Raw genomic sequence first — 20,754 nt, 5'->3', positions numbered from 1 at the left:
CAGCAACATCTACAGATATTGCCATGGAGCACTCATTGTTTTCTGACCAGTAATTAAATATATTTTTTCACTGCTCGGCCATGCAAACTGACTTGCGTTTGTAACACCCGCTCCCTTAGAGCACCGACCACCACAGCTAACTAGCATAAAAGGTGGAGAGTGTTGAGGGTAAATTAGGCCAGTGTTCTAGGTTCTTATGGAACCAGTTGTGAGAGAGGAATGAACAGACAGACAAGTTGATTATGAACTATACTAGGCGTATTTATGTGGAAAAATAAATGAACCGATTAATTTACTTTCTACTTCAGGACAATGAATGGAAACAGAAATACAGTAAAATAAATACAATAATCACAGATAAACATGGAAAATAAAATAAAATTGGTTCAACTGGATTCTGTATAGTCTCTTCGTTTCTTAAGTTTATTTCTTGGTTTGTAATCTCGTTTTACCCTTCTTTGACACCTAAAGCTAAATTTAATGCATCCGATTCGATTTTAGATTATTTTTCTAGGTTTCCATTTAATCTATTATCCCCTAGCTCTATGTTGTTACTTAATTTAGCACCAATAGCCAACTAATCGATCGTATTTTCCTTTCTATTTAGCAACTAGGTTAGTTTAGTTCACCTCTTCACGTTCTTTATGATTATGACAATTAACGTTAAGTATCTAAATCAACGGCGTCACTCACATTAAACACCAAAGGAAACTTTCGAGTACAATCACAAAATTCAACAAATTGTCAATTGCAATACAACATTACAAACCAACAAGCATACAAACAAGGATTATTTAAACCCAATCAGTTCACATATGTGTATCCATTTCGAGAAACTAGTCTATGAAATTGCAAGAACCGATCTCCATTTTGAAGTAAACAACCATCTGTGTCCCATGAAATGCATGCGTTCATGAATTGCAACAGTTCAGGCCTACCGTCATTCAAGGCACAGCAATGTGTAACAACGCGACTGTTAAGGAAACCTCCACGTAAGTTCGCTCTGTTTTCCAGCGCAGTTGAATCCCACAGTCCGAGGGAGAATTAAGCAAAGAATCCTTAGAAATCTTTCGACGGTCTCAATGGTGTTCGAGGCTCGGTGGGTGGCTCGCCATCTTAATCCATGCAGTGATGAGCTGCGGTGGACGTCATCGCCGTATTCACGAGAGGAATGTTCTCAATAGGGCTGTCGCGATTATGAAATTTAATTAACGATTGTCTGATAAATCATTGCGATTGTGACGATTAATTGTCTGTTTTGGGGCTTTGACGATTATGACGATTAATTGTCTGTTTTGGGGCTTTGACGATTATGACGATTAATTGTCTGTTTTTGAGTTTTGACATTTAATTCTCATACATTTTTGATTCAGCGATTGAAACGACCATATTGTTCTGAATACAAGCTGTTTTTTTCTTGGAAATACATTGGAAAAAATTGGGTCATCATATATTTAAGGTTTAGGCTTTTACCTGTCAATAATACAACCACCAAATACTTGTAAATTGATCAGGTGTGAATTGAAGCCACCATTAAAATGCTATCAGTCTTAGAAAAGCTTCTAGTCTGTTTTTTTCTCACTTGCAAGACTACAATTAAATTTTACTTGTGTGTTAATGAAATTTTGGTAGACTGGTTTTCACACTGAGATTTGCTTAAATAATATTAAATTGTACTGCAGGTAATTTGTATATGTTTTAGTTTTTTTTTTAAAGTGATTGTGTTGTGGTGGTACATTTTACAAGTATTACCATGCTTTAGTAACAATACACTAAAATATGCAATATGCAGATACACTACAGCTCCCCCTAGTGTCTTCTATAGAGATGTGCAATAATTGCGATGATCTGAAACCATCGCGATGAGGTCAAACAATCGCGATGAGATGATTATTTAATAATCGTGACAGCCCTAGTTCTCAATCCCGGTTATTAGACAAAACAAAACACTTAGTTCAAAAAAAAAACTTGCTAAACTTTCCGTTCAGGTAGGGTAACAAATTCACTTATATTTCTTAGAATCTCTCCACCGATTTCCTCCATGCTCACATGTGCTTCTCGTGCTTCCCCCTCGACCTCACGTAATCACGTTGTTCACGTTGAGACCACCTGATTGGTGAACAGTGCGCTTCTCACGTTGTTCTTAAAGGCAACGCTACATATTTCACATGCATTTATCACATTCGCAGAAACCCACTGAAAAATGAACAATAATACATTGTTCCATCCATAACAAAAAAATTAAATGAAACATACTTGAATTTACATATTCAACCTTTTTATGTAATAATAAAGAACTTTGTTTTAATGTAACTTCCCTATTAGTAACATTCTACAGTTTATCATTTAATTATTATTTACAGTAGTTCACTAGGGTTACACTCTCCCCCATTAACTCTATGCACGTCCCTGTGCATGTAACTAACAGGCTGTGTATTATAGGATCAGGAGAGCTACTGAACTGTTTTCAATAATGGAGTCAGTAACAGCTGTGCTAAGACTCTGGAAAAGAGACTGCACGATAGAGACCAAAGGATTACCCAATTCAGGGTAAGTGAACATTCGTGGATTCTGTCTAACTCTGTTAGACCTTCTGAGAAGATTGTTGTCCTTCTCAACCTGCTCTTTCAGTTTCATTCTCACTGACTCTTTCCTCTACAGATGTGTTGTGACCTACTACAATCTCTGGCACCTCTACAGGTAAATTTTCACTGACCTCAGGCTCTACAGGCTCTGGATCGTCAGCAGGTAAGTTTCTCAAGGTAGGCACACTTTCGATTTCAGGGTTCTCTGACCCAGGCAGACATTCAGGAGATGAGCTTGAGACCTCGTCAGGCAACTTATCAGAGGGAACGGTCTGAGGTACAGTAATTGTGATGTTGTTCTGTGATCTTTCCCCAGTTTCATACACCTCAATAAACCTAGTGTCTTTTAGGACTGAGGGATCTCGGTACAGAAGCTCTACACTGACATCATCAATGTCAGAATCTGGCTGCTCTTGTACATCATAGGTCAGATTTTTGCGAGTTGACGGACGTTCCTGCGGTTTGGGCAATTCTACTACTTCCTTGGGTAACTGTAACTCACCACAAGGCAGTAAAAGGTCTCTGTGCAACGTCCTTAGAGGACCATCTTTACCCTCTGGCTTCACGGTGTATACAGGAAGATCACCTGCCCTGCTCACAACAACATATGCAACTGACTCCCATTTATCGGACAACTTATGTTTACCTCTCAGGCGTACATTTCGAACAAGAACCCTATCTCCAATGTCCAAGGTGGATTCATGAACATGCTTGTCAAACCAAGATTTGTTCCTCTCTCCAACTTTAGCAGCATTTCTCATAGCCAAATCATACGTTTCGTGCAACCGAGACTTCAAGTCACGCACATACTGTGAATGCGTCTTTAGCTGCTCCTTGTTCAGGGGAACATCAAAAACCAAATCTATAGGCAAACATGGCTGCCTGCCAAACATTAATTCATAAGGGGAAAACCCCGTAGAATCATGCTTTGTACAATTATATGAATGTACAAGCAGCTTCACGAAATCACGCCAGTGAAATTAATCACAATCCTTCAACGTACCGAGCATACTAAAGAGCGTGCGATTGAATCGTTCAACAGGATTTCCTCTGGGGTGATAAGGGGTCGTCCTGATCTTATGAATTCCCATCAGCTCACAGAGCTCTTTGATAGTCCTCGATTCAAAATCAGCACCCTGATCACTATGCAATCTTTCAGGAATCCAGTAATGGACGATAAAATTCTCCCAAAGCGCTTTAGCCACAGTACGGGACTTCTGATTGGGAGTAGGCACTGCAACAGCGTACTTAGTAAAAAAATCGTTGACAACCAGCACATACTTGGTGTTTCGTGAATCTGGTTCAATAGACAAAAAGTCTATGCATACCAGCTCAAGTGGTCGAGTCACTTGGATATTGACCAAGGGAGCGGGTTTTTCAGGTAAAGATTTATGACACACACATCTGGGACATGTTTTTATTTTTTTCTCAACATCGGCAACCATTCTAGGCCAATAAAACCTTGATCTGGCTAGATCAACTGTGCGCTCTATGCCCAGGTGTCCCATGTCATCATGCAGACTGGTTAGTACCACGCTACGCAAAGATTCAGGGAGCACCAACTGATACTGGATATGCTCTTCATCCTGTCTCTTCCGATAAAGGATACTCAAGACTGCAAGGAATGGCATCAACATGCATAGCAAGTGATTCAACCAAAGCAAAAGGAGAACCACCATCAACAGTGGAACTCTGATGAACAGCATGCTTATCACATATGGCCTGTATGACCTCAGCAGAATCAGTTTGAACATCATCAAATAAGTGATTCAAAGCAAACTGACGGATTCGTTCATGCTCTTTTTGAGAGGTGGCGTCATTCTTCAAACCGCCAAGAGGTTGTCTGGACAGACCGTCCGCGTCCAGATTCTGTTTCCCTGCTCTATATTGCAGCTTGAAAGAAAACGTTGAAAGAGCTGAGAGCCATCTGTAACTCATAGAATCCAGTTTAGCCGAGGTCAACACGTAAATCAAAGGATTACTGTCAGTAACCACAGTGAACTGGTTACCATACAAATAATCACTGAACTTCTCTGTGACTGCCCACTTAAGGGCCAAAAACTCCAGTTTGTGGGCTGGATAACGAGCTTCACTTTGAGAAAGACCTCGACTAGCATACGCAATTACCTTTAATTGGCCCTCTTGTTCCTGATATAAGGCTGCTCCCAGCCCTACGGTACTTGCATCAGTATGCAAAACATACTTAAGTTCCGGATTAGCAAAACCAAGCACCGGTGCAGTAGTTAGTGCCTCAATAATAGCATCAAATGCCTGCTGACAACTAGCACACCAACGGCTCCCAAAAAGTTCTTTGGGATCATAATAGTCTCTCATTTCCTTCAATTTACATCCTTTACGTAATGGCGGATAGCCGGATGTTAAATCATTTATAGGTTTCACAATCATGGCAACATCTTTAATAAACCGGCGATAGTACCCAGCGAACCCCAAAAATGAGCGCAACACTTTGAGATTTTTTGGGACCGGCCAAGATTTCAGCACTTCTACTTTGGCAGGGTCTGTCTCCACGCCATTTTTAGACACAATGTGTCCAAGATATTTTACAGAGGTTTGAAAAAACTTGCACTTTTCAGGAGAGAGTTTTAACCCATACTCCTTCAATCGGCACAACACACTCAACAACCTGCGTTCGTGTTCCTCTAATGTGTCTGAAAACACTATCAAATCATCGAGGAAACTACAACCTCTTTCAAATGGATATCACTCATACATCTCTCCATCAGTCGCTGAAAGGTACTGGGAGCATTCGTGACACCCTGCGGCATCCTGTTGAACTCCCAGAAACCTAACGGACAGACGAAAGCAGTCTTATGTTTGTCAGACTCTTTGACCTCAATCTGGTAATAACCAGACTTGAGGTCGAGAACAGAAAACCACTGCGAACCAGAGAGAGCAGAAAACGTCTCCTCCAGGTTAGGCAACGCATATGCATCTCTTATGGTCTGCATGTTAAGTTTGCGATAGTCGATACAGAGTCTAACTTCCCCGTTCTTTTTACGAACCACAACAATAGGCGAGGAGAAAGACGACTCTGATTCTCGAATTACACCAGCATCTAGTAATTCCTGTAGGTGCTTACGAACAGCGTCAAAATCCTGAGGATGTATCGGGCGAGCCCTCTGCTTGAAAGGAGTGTTGTCATGCAAGTTAATGTGGTGTTTGACTTTATCAGTTTTGCCAAAGTCAAGATCATGAAGGGCAAAAACTTCTGGCATAGAATGTAATTGTTGCGAGATTCTGTCCTTCCATTCAGCAGGTACTGGTGAATCACCAAAGTCAACCCCAAAAGCCTCAGCAGATTCGTTCTGATTGCTATGAACTGTAGCAGTATCTCTGGTGATCACATTCTGCAGTGAGTGTAAATTTGCAACAACACTCTTAGGAGGAACTGTGATGTCGTGCTGTTTCATTTTTTAGGACTACTAGAACTTTTTGTGAGGGTCCAGAAGAAAGTGTGACAAGACAAGAGACACACAAGAGACCACCCGGCAAAGAAGACTCAGAAGAGGGCTCTATCAAAAACCATCCTATCAGCGAACAGCTCATACTAACAGAGCCTTCTTGGACAATAGTCTTTCCGGCAGGAATCACTTCCGGTTTTGTGCAAAGCAGTCGCACTAAACCAATGCTGCTATTGGCTTTCTGTTTAGATAGGTGCTCAAGAACATTCAGAATAGCTTTAAACCCATAGGGTAAGGCTCGATGAGATCCCTTAACTTCCGAATCCGAATAGCTATCATAAGCTAAGTCAAGAGTGTTTGTACCTATGAGTACAGAACACCGACTAGTAGTACTACTCGTATCTGTAGTGACCAGAGCAAGGGTAGGAATTCTTTTCTCAACTCCAAGAAAAGCCTTAGGAAACACTACATCAATCTCTATGTACCCAAGATACGGAACAAGTTGACCATTGGCGGCTTCAACCTCAAGCAGGTGTTTGAGAGGTTTGATTTCCAAATGTGTCAGATTCTGTTCGTAATATGTCTGAGAAACAGTGGTCACTTGTGAACCCGTATCCAGAAGACATTTGCATTCTTTGCCTGCTATAAGGACTTCAGCTGTGCATTTTGTCCCAACCAAACCCTTAGGCAGAACAAATGGTTTGGTTCTTGTGTTTATGTGCTTATTGCAACTTCTGTGCTTAATCTTTTTGGGACCCCTAGTATGTTTCCCAGCCCCCGTTTGTCCCACAAGCAGGGCTGATTCTATTTTAAATGGGTAGGACGTAGGGCTGTGCCGATAAACGATATCATATCGAATCGCGATAGAATGTATTTCAAAACGATGATAAGCTATTGTCATTTTGACTCGATATGGATTAATCTTAGTCTAACAGAACGCAGAAATAAACGTAACAACAGTCAGTCAGCGTGCAGCTTTTAGCATGCGCGTCAATGTACAAAGTCCATTTCATACTGCACTTGGCAAAGAAAACTCGACATGAGGAGGAAAACATTACTGGAAGCGGAAACATAACCTCGAGTTGTCATCACGCGGTTTATCAAGTGTCTTGTTTTTTTTTCGCAATCGCCGGTTAAACAAAACAAACTTGAGGCGCAATTGCAAGCGAGTTACTTCGAAACTCAAGCATAAACGTTTTTATATCCATTGATAACAATATCTGCTAACATGAGCTGGTGCATATGAAACAAACCAGCGCTGCCCTGTACAGATTAGAGATGTAATGAAGTGAGTTTGTGTGCACATTAAAATATTGAACCTTGTATGTAAGATGCTTGCATGATTAAAGAAATGTACTACAGATTATGTGAGATGTCTTTAAGGTTCACTGAATACATTGAATGAATCCCACTACTCGAGCAAGACATTATTGCAGCGTTATGTATGTGCGCAGGTGCTGAGCCAATAGCATTCAAATGTACACAGTAACGGAGCCCTTTCATTGGTTGAATGTACTGAATGAACACTCCCTTTACTTAACGAGTCAATTGAGTCAAAATGAGACTGAATGAACTGGTACATGTTGTTTATGGCCTAATATCCTCTGTGTTGCAACAGTGCATTCATTTAATTGAATTTTAACTGGTTAAAGGTTAACTTTTGTTAATAAACTGTATTTAAAATAGATTCTTTTAAAATGACTCGGGAGTAACGAGTGTCTCAGCGAGTGATTCGTTCATTTTGTGTTGACCGCGCATGTGCAACATTGTACCAGAAACAGTAACTAAATATATATCGAAATAAATATCGTTATCGATCAATATAGAAAAAAACTATTGAGTTTACTTTTTTGCCATATCGCCCAGCCCTAGTAGGACGGGATGATGCCCTTAGAACTTCCCAAGCGGACTGCTTCTCTTTCAGGAGCTTTCTTTTGGAAGCTACCAAAGCAGGGTTTGCAACATTATCGCACAAAGAAGCAATGTGACTGTCTTCGCCACATTGGAAACAGTGCCAAGGTTTTGGTCGGTTCAGCTGGGCTGAAGATAACCTTTGGGGAAACTCATCAAGATTTGTTTGCGCATATTGTGATTTGCTCACCTTTGCAGCGATCTTTGTTTTTTTCTGACTGTGCTGGCTTAACGGCAACAATTTGACTTTGTAATTCAGCTACTTGGTTCTGCAAATTACGAGCTACACATTCGTGAGATCCCCTTTGGCCGTTCTTTGGCCTTCTTCAAACTCTCAACCTGGCCCTGAAGTTCTGTAATCTGCTTCTTCAAGTCAGAAACAATAGCTTGAGTTGTCACCGCTTCATCTGTGGAAGCACACAAAGAGTAAGAGGAAGTGCGCTGCTTAGAAACGCCGAGATGCTTTCTCATACGTAACTCTTTTGTGCTTTGTTTGTCTTCTGCTGTTCGCAACAGCAGCAGAAGTTCAGCAAAGGGAGGGGGCTCAGTCTTTTTTTTTCTAGCTGGAGCTCTGAGATAAGGGCATTGTCCCAGCACCCCCTACAAAACTGTCTCAGCAAGTGTCGACAAGCCTCACTAGAGGACACACCACCTCTTTTTATAGCCATCATCAGAATCACCTGCAGTCGCTGTAAGAACTGAGACGGTTTCTCGCCGGTGTCTTGAAGAGTATTCAAGAATTTAGCGAACAGCTCATCGCCATCTTCAACCATGCCAAAAGCTGAGTCCAACAGGTCAAGGTAAGCTCTAGGTGTGGCGTATGGACCAAGCGTCCTGACCATGTCGGCAGCTGGAGGCAGAAGGCTGTTAATGATTTTCCTGGATCATGCTAAATCAGAAATTGAAGGATCTTGCAACATCAGTTCAACACTATTATGCCACGTATCATAATCCACCTCATTACCTGGGTGAGGGGATTTTCCAGAAAAGAACCTAAGCTTAAGAGGAACATGCATGCTTGGAAGCAGCATTTTCACTTTTCACAATGTGCTCAACTACAACACGTTGTACTTCTGGAGGATTTATGTTATGTACTGGCATTGCTGGTGATGAAACAAATGCAGTATCACTTGCAGTATCAGATTGTACTTGGTTTTTCTGGATCACTTTGACCTGAAATTCTGGCTGTGTCACAGGTACGGTATTCACAGGTAATTGCTTTTTACTGGTGCTCGCTGTGTCATCTTTATCCAGTAATACAGGCTCTCTACACTTAGAAAGCTCCTCATTTAAGAGGTCCTCAAAAGATCTACCACTGAGCTTGGCAATGCGCAGTAGTTCTCCAAGAAAACCCTTGGTGGCGCTGCTAGCGACCTTTGGGACATAGACGCTGGACAAAGCTCTAACCTCTTATTTGAGGTCAGCCTGGAGCTGGCTTTCAAAAATGAATGGTAACTGAGGCTCTAAGGTCTTCAGCGTAAGCCCGCTTTCAAACTCAATTATGGCATTCTTGTGATATGGGGACGTGGGGCTGTCAATGTGGACAATTCTACCAATGTCACCATATTCACTGAGATGCTCAGTCAGAAAGAGATAATGATTTGTGTTTGTAACTCCACTCACAATGAGTGAGTTTGGTACTTTAATGTTCTCATGCTCAATGACTTCCATCTTCACTGTGTACTGTCTCTTAATGCACGTCTGTTCTCTTTTACTAGGGTATCTCCCTACTTATTGGCTCCTGGCTGGCTCGCTACTACTGTAACACCCGCTCCCTTAGAGCACCGAACACCACAGCTAACTAGCATAAAAGGTGGAGAGTGTTGAGGGTAAATTAGGCCAGTGTTCTAGGTTCTTATGGAACCAGTTGTGAGAGAGGAATGAACAGACAGACAAGTTGATTATGAACTATACTAGGCGTATTTATGTGGAAAAATAAATGAACCGATTAATTTACTTTCTACTTCAGGACAATGAATGGAAACAGAAATACAGTAAAATAAATACAATAATCACAGATAAACATGGAAAATAAAATAAAATTTGTTCAACTGGATTCTGTATAGTCTCTTCGTTTCTTAAGTTTATTTCTTGGTTTGAAATCTCGTTTTACACTTCTTTGACACCTAAAGCTAAATTTAATGCATCCGATTCGATTTTAGATTATTTTTCTAGGTTTCCATTTAATCTATTATCCCCTAGCTCTATGTTGTTACTTAATTTAGCACCAATAGCCAACTAATCGATCGTATTTTCCTTTCCATTTAGCAACTAGGTTAGTTTAGTTCACCTCTTCACGTTCTTTATGATTATGACAATTAACGTTAAGTATCTAAATCAACGGCGTCACTCACATTAAACACCAAAGGAAACTTTCGAGTACAATCACAAAATTCAACAAATTGTCAATTGCAATACAACATTACAAACCAACAAGCATACAAACAAGGATTATTTAAACCCAATCAGTTCACATATGTGTATCCATTTCGAGAAACTAGTCTATGAAATTGCAAGAACCGATCTCCATTTTGAAGTAAACAACCATCTGTGTCCCATGAAATGCATGCGTTCATGAATTGCAACAGTTCAGGCCTACCGTCATTCAAGGCACAGCAATGTGTAACAACGCGACTGTTAAGGAAACCTCCACGTAAGTTCGCTCTGTTTTCCAGCGCGGTTGAATCCCACAGTCCGAGGGAGAATTAAGCAAAGAATCCTTAGAAATCTTTCGACGGTCTCAATGGTGTTCAAGGCTCGGTGGGTGGCTCGCCATCTTAATCCATGCGATGATGAGCTGCGGTGGACGTCATCGCCGTATTCACGAGAGGAATGTTCTCAATTCCGGTTTTTAGACAAACCAAAACACTTAGTTAAAAAAAACACACCTTGCTAAACTTTCCGTTCAGGTAGGGTAACAAATTCACTTATATTTCTTAGAATCTCTCCGCCGATTTCCTCCATGCTCACATGTGCTTCTCGTACTTCCCCCTCGACCTCACGTAATCACGTTGTTCACGTTGAGGCCACCTGATTGGTGAACAGTGCACTTCTCACGTTGTTCTTAAAGGCAATGCTACATATTTCACATGCATTTATCACATTCACAGAAACCCACTGAAAAATGAACAATAATACATTGTTCCATCCATAACAAAAAAGTTAAATAAAACATACTTGAATTTACATATTCAACCTTTTTATGTAATAATAAAGAACTTTGTTTTAATGTAACTTCCCTATTAGTAACATTCTACAGTTTACATGTAATTATTATTTACAGTAGTTCACTAGGGTTACACGTTGAGGTGTATGTTAGAGAGGTCCTCATGTGTCCCAGCGGCTTCGGGTCTAAAACGTTGACAAAATATGCCTTGGGCACAAGTCGTGTCCGATATGGCATCGGGTCTCTGGTAATTTATAATGAATGTGCTTTTACCAATCGCCCCGAAAGACACAAATTAAATACATTTTATGGTTAGGTAAACAACAAATATTTGTTACGCCAAACTTTACAAGACATACTTAGGTTAATATACCGTGAGTGATTGACATTTTAGCATTTAATGAACAGACAGCAACTCAAGCAATTGGCGTGTAGTCATACTCGCATGTTTGTGTGTGGCACATTAATGGGAAACGCACACAGCATGCAACAAAAGTTTTTATCTTTGCGCTTAAAAACCATGTTACAGCTGTATAGATCCTAACGCAGTGAGGTATCTTGCTTGGCTGCAGGCTGCACAAGACGTTTCGGGTCTAGTCGGGTTCTAAAGAAAGTGCTGTCTATTTTTATCTGGTCCATTTTATCTGGCCTGCTCAAGAAGTTCGCTTGGCTAAAATATCAGTTTTTCTGTCTCGTATTAACAAACGAACGTTTCCACAATTCCACAACATTCAGCATTTTCTGAGAGCCTCAAATTAAAACAAGATCATGCGAGGAAAATAAAAAGAATGTTTATTGAGATTGCAGCTACGTCATATAAACAGAAGCACATGGGAGAGTACGCGTTAAAATCAGAGCATTTGTCAATAAGCTCCTAGTTGAGATCTCAGTTATTTGACCGCTTCAAACACAATACATGTCCTGTAAATGCTGATGATGTATTTATGTGAACACGACGTGCTGAAGTAAAAAATAACTTAATTCCTTCAAGCCAGAGCAGGAAACCTAAAATTTCTGATGTTGATGATGCATAAGAAGAGATCTATGAGATCAAATAAATTCACTTAATCGAGCAGATGAGTGGACTGTATAGTGTTCTCGTGCAGTGTGTTGCAACTCTGACTAAACACCAAGTTAAACCGTAGCCAATGAAGACAGAGTCGTAGTAAGGTTGATCATTTACTGTCACTCTTCATCACTAACATATTGCGGTGAAAACTGTAATAAAACAATACAACAACATTCAATGTCTGTCTTAAATAATCATCTAATTATAAATGTATGCAACAAACAATCACTGCTGTTCTCGCTGCAGTAACAGCTATAGTGGCTATTAGCATCACTGTTAGCTTGATTTTAACAACTTATTAAACATCATCATTTATCAAAATCCTTACTAATATATCATCTTTAACATATCTAATGTCACATAGATAAACTTACGGCATTGCCTCTATGATGGATTATAGTGGATGCGATGGATTATTAGCGAGAGCACACCATGTCTGTCTCACTGTTTTCATGTAGAACCAGGAAGTACTAACAGGAAGTGACATCTTCACATAACAAATAATATTAATTTTTACAAATGAGGTATATAAACAGAAAAGTAATTATGAACTTCACATATTACCTGAGAATATGTTTCAACAAAAAATGAAGCGGATATTTGAAAGTCACTTTTCTTAAGGACAACACAGTAGAGGTGGGCGGATCGATCCAAATATCGATAGTATCGATGCCAACACTGGTATTGGTATCAGATCGATACAATTGTAATTGAATCGATATTTTAATTTAAATATCTCACCTCTACGTTCATTATACTTTGCTCGTGTCTTCTACCTCTACAATCCTGAGCAAACGCTGCTTTCACATCCTGGCCCACTTTGCTACTCCTCCCCCTCCTGCTGCGATTCGTTGTTGTGTCGTCACGTGACTCACTGACACAACGCGCCGAGGAGCAGCGAACTGAGTGAGCGAAGCTGATAGCACATTGAATGAGAGATCAGGATGGCCGAGAGGAAGAGAAGCGTTGTGACTTCAATACATTAATAAAAAATATTGTCTAAAGAATTGATCATTCATTCACCTGAGAAACAATGACATACTGCTCTCCCCTACACAAAAGTATTTTTTTAAAGTAAAAAGTATCGTATTGGTATTGGTATCGGCAATACTGACCCTATATGTATTTGGTATCGGATCGATACCAAATTTTGCAGTATCGCCCACCACTACAACACAGACTGTGCTGCAAACATATAAAAAGTATCTGCATTTCTTGCTTTGGTCTTCGTCAGAAGCGACTTGCACCACCTGCTGGTGAAGCGGTCAGGCAGCAGGTAGAGATCATGCATTGGCGGAATCGGTGCTCTATTGCTTCTCCTGGGATTCCCGGATGTGAAACTTTGAATTTCAAGCCGAATTTGAACCATTGAATTTGTGGAAGCGAATTTTTAAAGCGAAATAATATGAACTGAAATTTGTCTGTCGAATATTAAAGGTTGTATTTTAAAAGTTGAATTTTTTTAACGAAATTTAAAAGGTGAATTTTGATTATTGAATTTTTAAACTGTGAAACTGTGTGTGAAATTTTTACATTTGAAAAAATCACACCTTAAATATGCAACCATGTTGAATTGCAGAACCTTAAAATGCAAGCACTGTTAATACAATGCATTTTTTTTCAGTTAGTGCTATTCAGCACGTCTTTTTGCTTCAAACACATTTGTCTCTATTTTACTTCCATACTTGTTTGCAGATAGCTTCACTCAAACTGTTAAACTCTGAGAGCAACTCTGACTGGAGATGGAGTTCATGTGTTCATATCCTCATACAGTGCAGACGCAGACAAATACTCGACCATCACTCGTGTTGTATGTTAAACTGTGCACGTAATTCACTCAGACACGCAGAACAGCCAGATGATATTTAAATAACAGGATTCCACATCCGCATGTAGTTACATGGACTCAGTGCGATGCGCAATTGATTATTGTCACACACAACAAGCACCACCACGACAAACGCACTACGCACAAACACACAGCTCTGTCTAATGCACATATTCTTATTATTCTACATATATGTCGCACTGTTGTTGTTTTTTTCAAGTTACTTGTCCAGTCGGGCAAGTAAAGTTACCGCTCACTTGCCCATACAAAACATTCACTTGTCCCGGACAAGCGTTAATGTCGAGCCCTGCTGGATGGAATATGTTTCCGCCATCAGTTTTCGAACACTTGACTCCTGCAGATGGAAGGCGGCCAGCGGCGGCGTGAATGCTCATTAAAGTGGACTGAGGCGGCCGTCGCCATCTTAGCAGCGCGTCATCGCGTTTTACTCGCGGATAATCGAAAATGGGCAAAGAGGCGGGACGTGTTTGCAGCTGAGGTACCTGGTCGCTGAAACCACCTGTCAATTAAGTGGCCACGCCCTTAATGGACGTGTCGTCACTTTACCACGTGAACAACACGTGAGCACGCCGGAGCGTGCCCTCCTAGGTGGCAAAACAATCCTAGTAGGGGTCTCTGCAGGTTGGAGAAATGGGTGTGTCGAAAGGTCTTTTCAATTGGACACGAAAGCTGCCTGTTCAACATCATCTTAAACGCTATTGGCCTACATCTAAAGCCACTTTTTCACTGGTGTTTTTGTATCGAAGATTTTAACTATGAAACGGTAAACTGCAGATGATTTATAAAGATACTAGTGCCTATTTTAAAATTGGCCTATTTTAAAATAGTACTCCGTGATCACCGGGCTGTTAGCGCCGCCAAGAACATATTGATGGCAGCAAATACACCTCAAATTGGCCTCTGCCTCTAATATCACTTAAGTGGTAATAGAATTATTAGCCTAGTTTTGGTAACATTTCATAATGGCAATCGTTGGTCTGATGAATCTTTCGAGACTAATCATTTTGACTGAGGTCAGTCAGAGTTTAATAACTATACAGCCTGGCTGTATGTATTTGGAGCACTGCCTGTGTTGCAATAAAATGTTTTGTATTTGATTAAAAATGAAAATTATCACATTACCTTAACCATATTTAAAATGAAAACGAAAAGAAGCAGGTGTTAATGTCATATTGCGTTTTATTGTAAATGTAAAATGAAGGTACATGCACATATTTGATTTGAACTATTTAGAAATAACTGATATTTAAGGAACAGCTGATAAGTGTCACAATCAAATGTGAATTACAATTATTATTTAAAGGGTGGTACAAGGTCTCTAAAATAATAACACTTACAACTGCACTAGCGTTTTATAAGTTCATAATAATTTACTTTCCTTGGTGTCATGATAGAATAACAACATGTCATACTGTAAAAGGCATTTCTAACGTTTCACTACAACTATGATTTAGTATATGTAAACAAAAACATTCGTAAAAAGACTGAAATACTCATAAAACATAACGACGGAGTGCTTCTAGATGAGTAAGAGCTATTTACTTAGGCCTGCCTTCTGTAATTAATTATTAAGCAATTTAGCAAAAACACAGACTTGTCTGATAAAATTGTATTTAGTTTTTAAGGGCTTATGATCACAAATTCACATTTTGAAACCTTTGCATTACACAAATTATTGCAATCTTCTTTCTGTTTAAAAGAAATGACCTATGTTTGTGGTTAACGCTGATTGGTCAACTAAGTTCTTCTTCTTCTTCTTTTTTTTTTTTTTTTGCACTCTGCAATAATAATTAAGTGCAATATTAATTATATCCTCCAGATAATACACTATCTATTTTTATACAACTTTTTCTGTAAATTATATTTCATTCATTCTGCTGTATATAGCACATACCTTGTACTACAATAGTCTATTCTTATTTTTTACTTGTAGATATTTACATACACACATACACTGTTAAATAAAAGTGTAATTTTACAGGTAATGGTCTGTATTATTTTACAGAAATTTTCCTTTTTTCCATTAAAAAGTTAATGCCTGTTATTTTACAGATTTTTGCTGTACTAAAAAATACTACTTATTAAATTATGGTTAATTTCCTGTAATTTTAAATTACAGAAATATTATGTTTTTTTAAAAGCAATTTATAGTATTTTTACAATTCCCAAAATGCAATGAATTAAAAATTTACGTATTTTCTCTGTAAAAAAATATGTAAAATTGCAACTGCTTTGTAATTAAATGCAGTTGAAGGTCATTATATATTTAGGGTATTTTAGAGGTCAACTGGTAATTCTACAGACACAAATGTAATTTATTTTGACATTTATTTTTGTTCTCACCTAAACAACATACAACTTTGCATTTTGACAACTTAAATATAGTAAACTGTAGTAAAACTGCTAGATCCTATTACGTTTTTGAAACTTTGCCTAACATATTAAATATTAAAATAAAGTATTTACGTGTGCAACGGTTATCGATTCACTATAGCTAATACAACATACAGTATTTTAACAATTTGTAATAATTTCTGTAATATATTACAGTACGGCAGTATTTGTAATTTAAACAACAATATTGTAATTAATCTGCAATCAAATTTATAACTCTCCTTTTGGGCATATATATTTTAGTTGTGTAAGACTTCCATCATCCAATCAGAGGCTGCAAATTTAAATTTGGCGCACTTGCGTCCTAACGGCTGTGAGTGGCGGTACTAGTGCGAGCAGCAGAGCCAGAGCGGGAGTTTTCAAACTCCAGTGGATTCCTATGGTAGCCAGGCAGGCACCGCGGGAAACATCTCTGAGAACAGCAGTGAGCAGTAGCGTGCGAGTGACAGTGAAGAAATTTCTTCCGCTCCGATGGAAATATATGACATGTAGGCTACATATAAAGCGCCAATACTTTTGAAACTGTGAGGAAAACAACGCGCCTTTAGCGCCTGCTTCACTATAGTCGTCGTCACCATGTCAGTCAGAGCAACCGACCGCCGGATGAGGTAAGCGTTTTATAACACATTTAAACGATTATTTTATTATTTCATGTCGTGTGCTGCACTTTTTGTCTTAAAGCTAATTGTTAGCACTCTTCTGATAAACCTGGAGGCCTAACGTTACTGTAATGTTAGCTATGGTTAGCTAAGGAGTAACGTTAACGTTAGTACATATAATGCAGTAATTTGTGTTCTCAAGATAAAAGTTTTTTTTTTAGAGACGTTTTTATGAACGTTTTTGGTTATAGAAATGTGTTTCCGATCCAGATAGATGATTATTACACCTGTAGGTAAAGTTACACTGCAAAAAATGACATTCTTGCTAAGTGACAACAAATCTCACCCCATTGGCAGATTTTTTTGCCTGTTTTTACCATAAACGTACTTAATTCTTATATAATTTTACATAAAACAAGACTAAGGCCCGGTTTCAAAGACAAGGCTTAGCCTTAGCCAGGATTATGTCTTAGTTAAATTAGGCTATTTAAGTTGCTTTTATTAAAATGCAACAGAAAAAACATTACTGATGTGCATCTTAAAACAAAACAATGGCACTGATATATTTAAAAAAATTAAGTTAAAACAGCTCAAAATTCATTTTAGTCTGGGACTAGTTTTAAACCTTGTCTGTGAAACCGAGCCTAAATACCCTAGGTCACTTTTCTTGTCAAGTAATTGTATATCGATTTAAGAAGTTTTAGATATTTTTAATAAAAACAAGACAAAACTGCTGCTTAGTAAGAATGGCACTTTTTGCAGTGTAGGTAAAAATGATCTAATGTTTTCCCTATACATTTTGTTTTAATTTCATAGCAATACTCTAACGTTATATCTTAATTTTCTTGTTGATGTTTTGTATGTCTATCTGTGGAACTTGTGCTTTGTATGTGTAAATGTTAATACAAACAATTTATTTTTAATATTTTATTTTCAGGTTCTAGGGATCTAATGCTTGTGATAATCTACAGCAGATGACCATGACAATCCAGGTATGGAAACAATTGGACTGTTTATAATCTAAAATCTACCTTGTACGTGTGAATGTAATACAAATTTATTTTTAATATTTTATTTTCAGGTTCTGGGGATCTAATGCTTGTGATAATCTACCGCAGGTGACCATGACAATCCAGGTATGGAAAAAACTGGACTGTTTATAATCTAAAATCTACTTTGTATGTGTGAACGTAATACAATGTATTTAAATATTTTCAGGTTCTGTGGATCGACTGCTTGTGCTAATCTACCGCAGGTGACCATAACAATCCAGGTATGGAAAAGATTGGACTGTTTATAATCTAAAATCTACATTGCCAAAGACAGACAAGTAATTTGATTCCATAGGATTGCTTTGACAGTGGCAATAAATTAAATTTGATCTACACGGTATCATTTTCCTATAATATTCATTATTAATAATTTGTGTTGTCCTTGTGGGTCCACTGTGACTGTGCAAGATGTGTTACTGCAAAAGTAACTCTTGGGAGGTTTTGCTATAAGAAAGTAAACTGAATATAGTGTATAATGTACATAGAGATTTGCAGTCAGTCTAAGTATTTTGCTGCGACCGTTGATATCTGAAAAATAGGTTTACCTGATGCCATCTAAAATGTATGTTTTTCTTTCTTCAGCAGATAACTTCAGGATTTATAGAAGGCATATAATGACAGTGAGCGGGACCAAAACTCTGACAATCCAAGTCACCTATAGGTAGCATAAGTAATCTATATGACTCAAGTTGCTCAAATAATGTCTAGATGTGTAACGAATACCTTGCATGTACAGAGCTATGTTCTGAATCTGATATACTCCGCTTGTATTCCCACTGTCAGATGAACATTTTAAAAAATAAATATTTTTGCATTTCCCCAGAATGTCTTTTTCTGTTTCATTGAAGGTACAAAATAAAGTACTGTTTTTTAATATTGCGTATTTATTTTACATGTAAAGAATTTAACAGGAAATTATTGTAGGCCTGTGACCTGATAGATTCAAATAACTGCTAATTACTTTTAATTAACAGTATTGTAGGTTTTAAATGTAGCTACTTTTGGTGTATTTTAATAATATATATCTTTATTATAACTGGTAAATGTACAGACATTTGGTTTTTATTAGTAGTTTCTTAGTTATTATACATTTAAAATGTTTTTTAAAAGTAAATTCCTTTGTAGATTGACAGAGAAGCTTAATAAAATTACTTAAAAATTCCTAAATTTACAGAGATTACCCTGAAAAGAAGTTGCTTTTTAATGTATTTTGATATAATTTATCTGTTTTTACACAGTTTAATGAGCAATTATCAACAGTGCTGTACTGTAATTTAACCAATTTTGACCGTAAAATTGGCTCTGTATTTTTACAGTTCATTTCATGTAATTTTGTGAAACAGTTCTTTTCCGTAATTTTATGGGAAATGTCTGGAAACTGCTGCCAGACTTTTTACTGTTTTTTTACAGATTTTTTTTTACAGTGTAGCTTTACTCTCTATATCTTTATCTTATGTTTATTGTGTTGTATTTCTTATTTTTTTTATACCCATAGGCCCTTATTTAAATCATCTGTGTACTGTATTCTATTGTGTTATGGTCTCTGTGTACTGTTGTTGCTGTTTCTGGATGCTCCTGTCACCAAAACAAATTCCTTGTATGTGCAAACATACTTGGCAATAAAGCTCTTTCTGATTCTGATTCTTCTTCTGGTGTTTTATGGCGGCTTGGCAAACCCACGAAAAGGTGCATTACTGGTCAACTAAGTTGGGAAGAAAGAGCACATTTGACCAATGAAAAACCTTTCGACACGCCCAGTTCTCTGACCTGCAGTTACCCCTGTCTCAAACAATCAGCAAAATGACTGCAGCAAAATGGAAAACGCAACTCCACGCAACATTTCAGTCCAGGAACTCCTGATTTCTTTCTAAGTAGTGATGGGAATTATGATTCATTTGAGTAATTCGTTTGTTTTCAGTTCGTTCACCGAAATGATTCGTTCAGTGACATTTCTATAATACGCCAGCAGGTGGCGAAAAAGAGTTGTTTTATGTCAACGAACGTATTAATGAACGAATAAACTGATAATGATTAGAGGATTTATTAAAATGTGTCTCTAATCTACTCATTAAATAAATAAAGTAAGTCTAAATAAGTGGTTCAGATGACCAACGCACAAAGTGTTTCTGCATAATTAAAAAGTTCATTGTTTGGTCATTTACACATTCATAAATCTGGGATTATGTTAAACCTAAAGTTTATGTATTTTAAATAAACAAGCGTGCACAGTAGGGTACCTGTAGCTGGATGGCTGAGACTCACATGCTAAATGACCGACCTACCCTGTACACTCTCGTTCATTTCGCTCATGAACGACATGTACCAGTTCGTTCAATTCGTTCACGAACGAGATCTATGGAGCGAAAATTGTGCCTAAACTTAACAAACAAATCCAGCGTTTTGCAAACAAACGCAACCTTTTTTGAAAAAGAAACTAAACTCTGAAACAAACAGAAAGCGTTTTACAAATACATAATGCAATTCGAGAGAAAATGCAAAGGTGTAACATATAAATGTACTGTGTTTAAGTCTCACCTTTTTATGAGATTCTCTCAGCTTGATTTTCTCACAAATGTGACGTCCAGATTTTCTCACAAATGTGATCGTCCAGATTTTCTCACAAATGTGACCGTGCAGATTTTCTCACAAATGTGATCGTGCAGATTTTCTCACAAATGTGACCGTGCAGATTTTCTCACAAATGTGA

At 38.2% G+C, this 20,754-nt stretch overlaps 1 protein-coding gene and 1 long non-coding RNA gene across 3 annotated transcripts in view; one reads left to right on the top strand and one right to left on the bottom strand.

Annotated features, from left to right (window-relative positions):
- Positions 1-20,754, bottom strand: part of LOC130552029 (histone H2AX-like) — a 446,303-nt gene that overhangs the window by 361,884 nt on the left and 63,665 nt on the right. The gene's annotated exons all lie outside the window — the stretch shown is intronic.
- Positions 16,181-19,344, top strand: LOC130552037 (uncharacterized). 2 transcript variants are annotated; one of them, XR_008962670.1, is made up of 4 exons: positions 16,181-17,004; positions 17,933-17,987; positions 18,214-18,268; positions 18,630-19,344. It is a non-coding gene; the product is annotated as an uncharacterized LOC130552037 (long non-coding RNA). The 2 variants fall into 2 exon arrangements; XR_008962669.1 differs by lacking the exon at positions 16,181-17,004 and having other exon boundaries at positions 17,545-17,987.

Source organism: Triplophysa rosa, linkage group LG3 (genome assembly GCF_024868665.1).
Source record: "Triplophysa rosa linkage group LG3, Trosa_1v2, whole genome shotgun sequence".
NCBI lineage: Eukaryota > Metazoa > Chordata > Actinopteri > Cypriniformes > Nemacheilidae > Triplophysa > Triplophysa rosa.
This window is presented reverse-complemented; position numbering and strand designations above follow the sequence as displayed.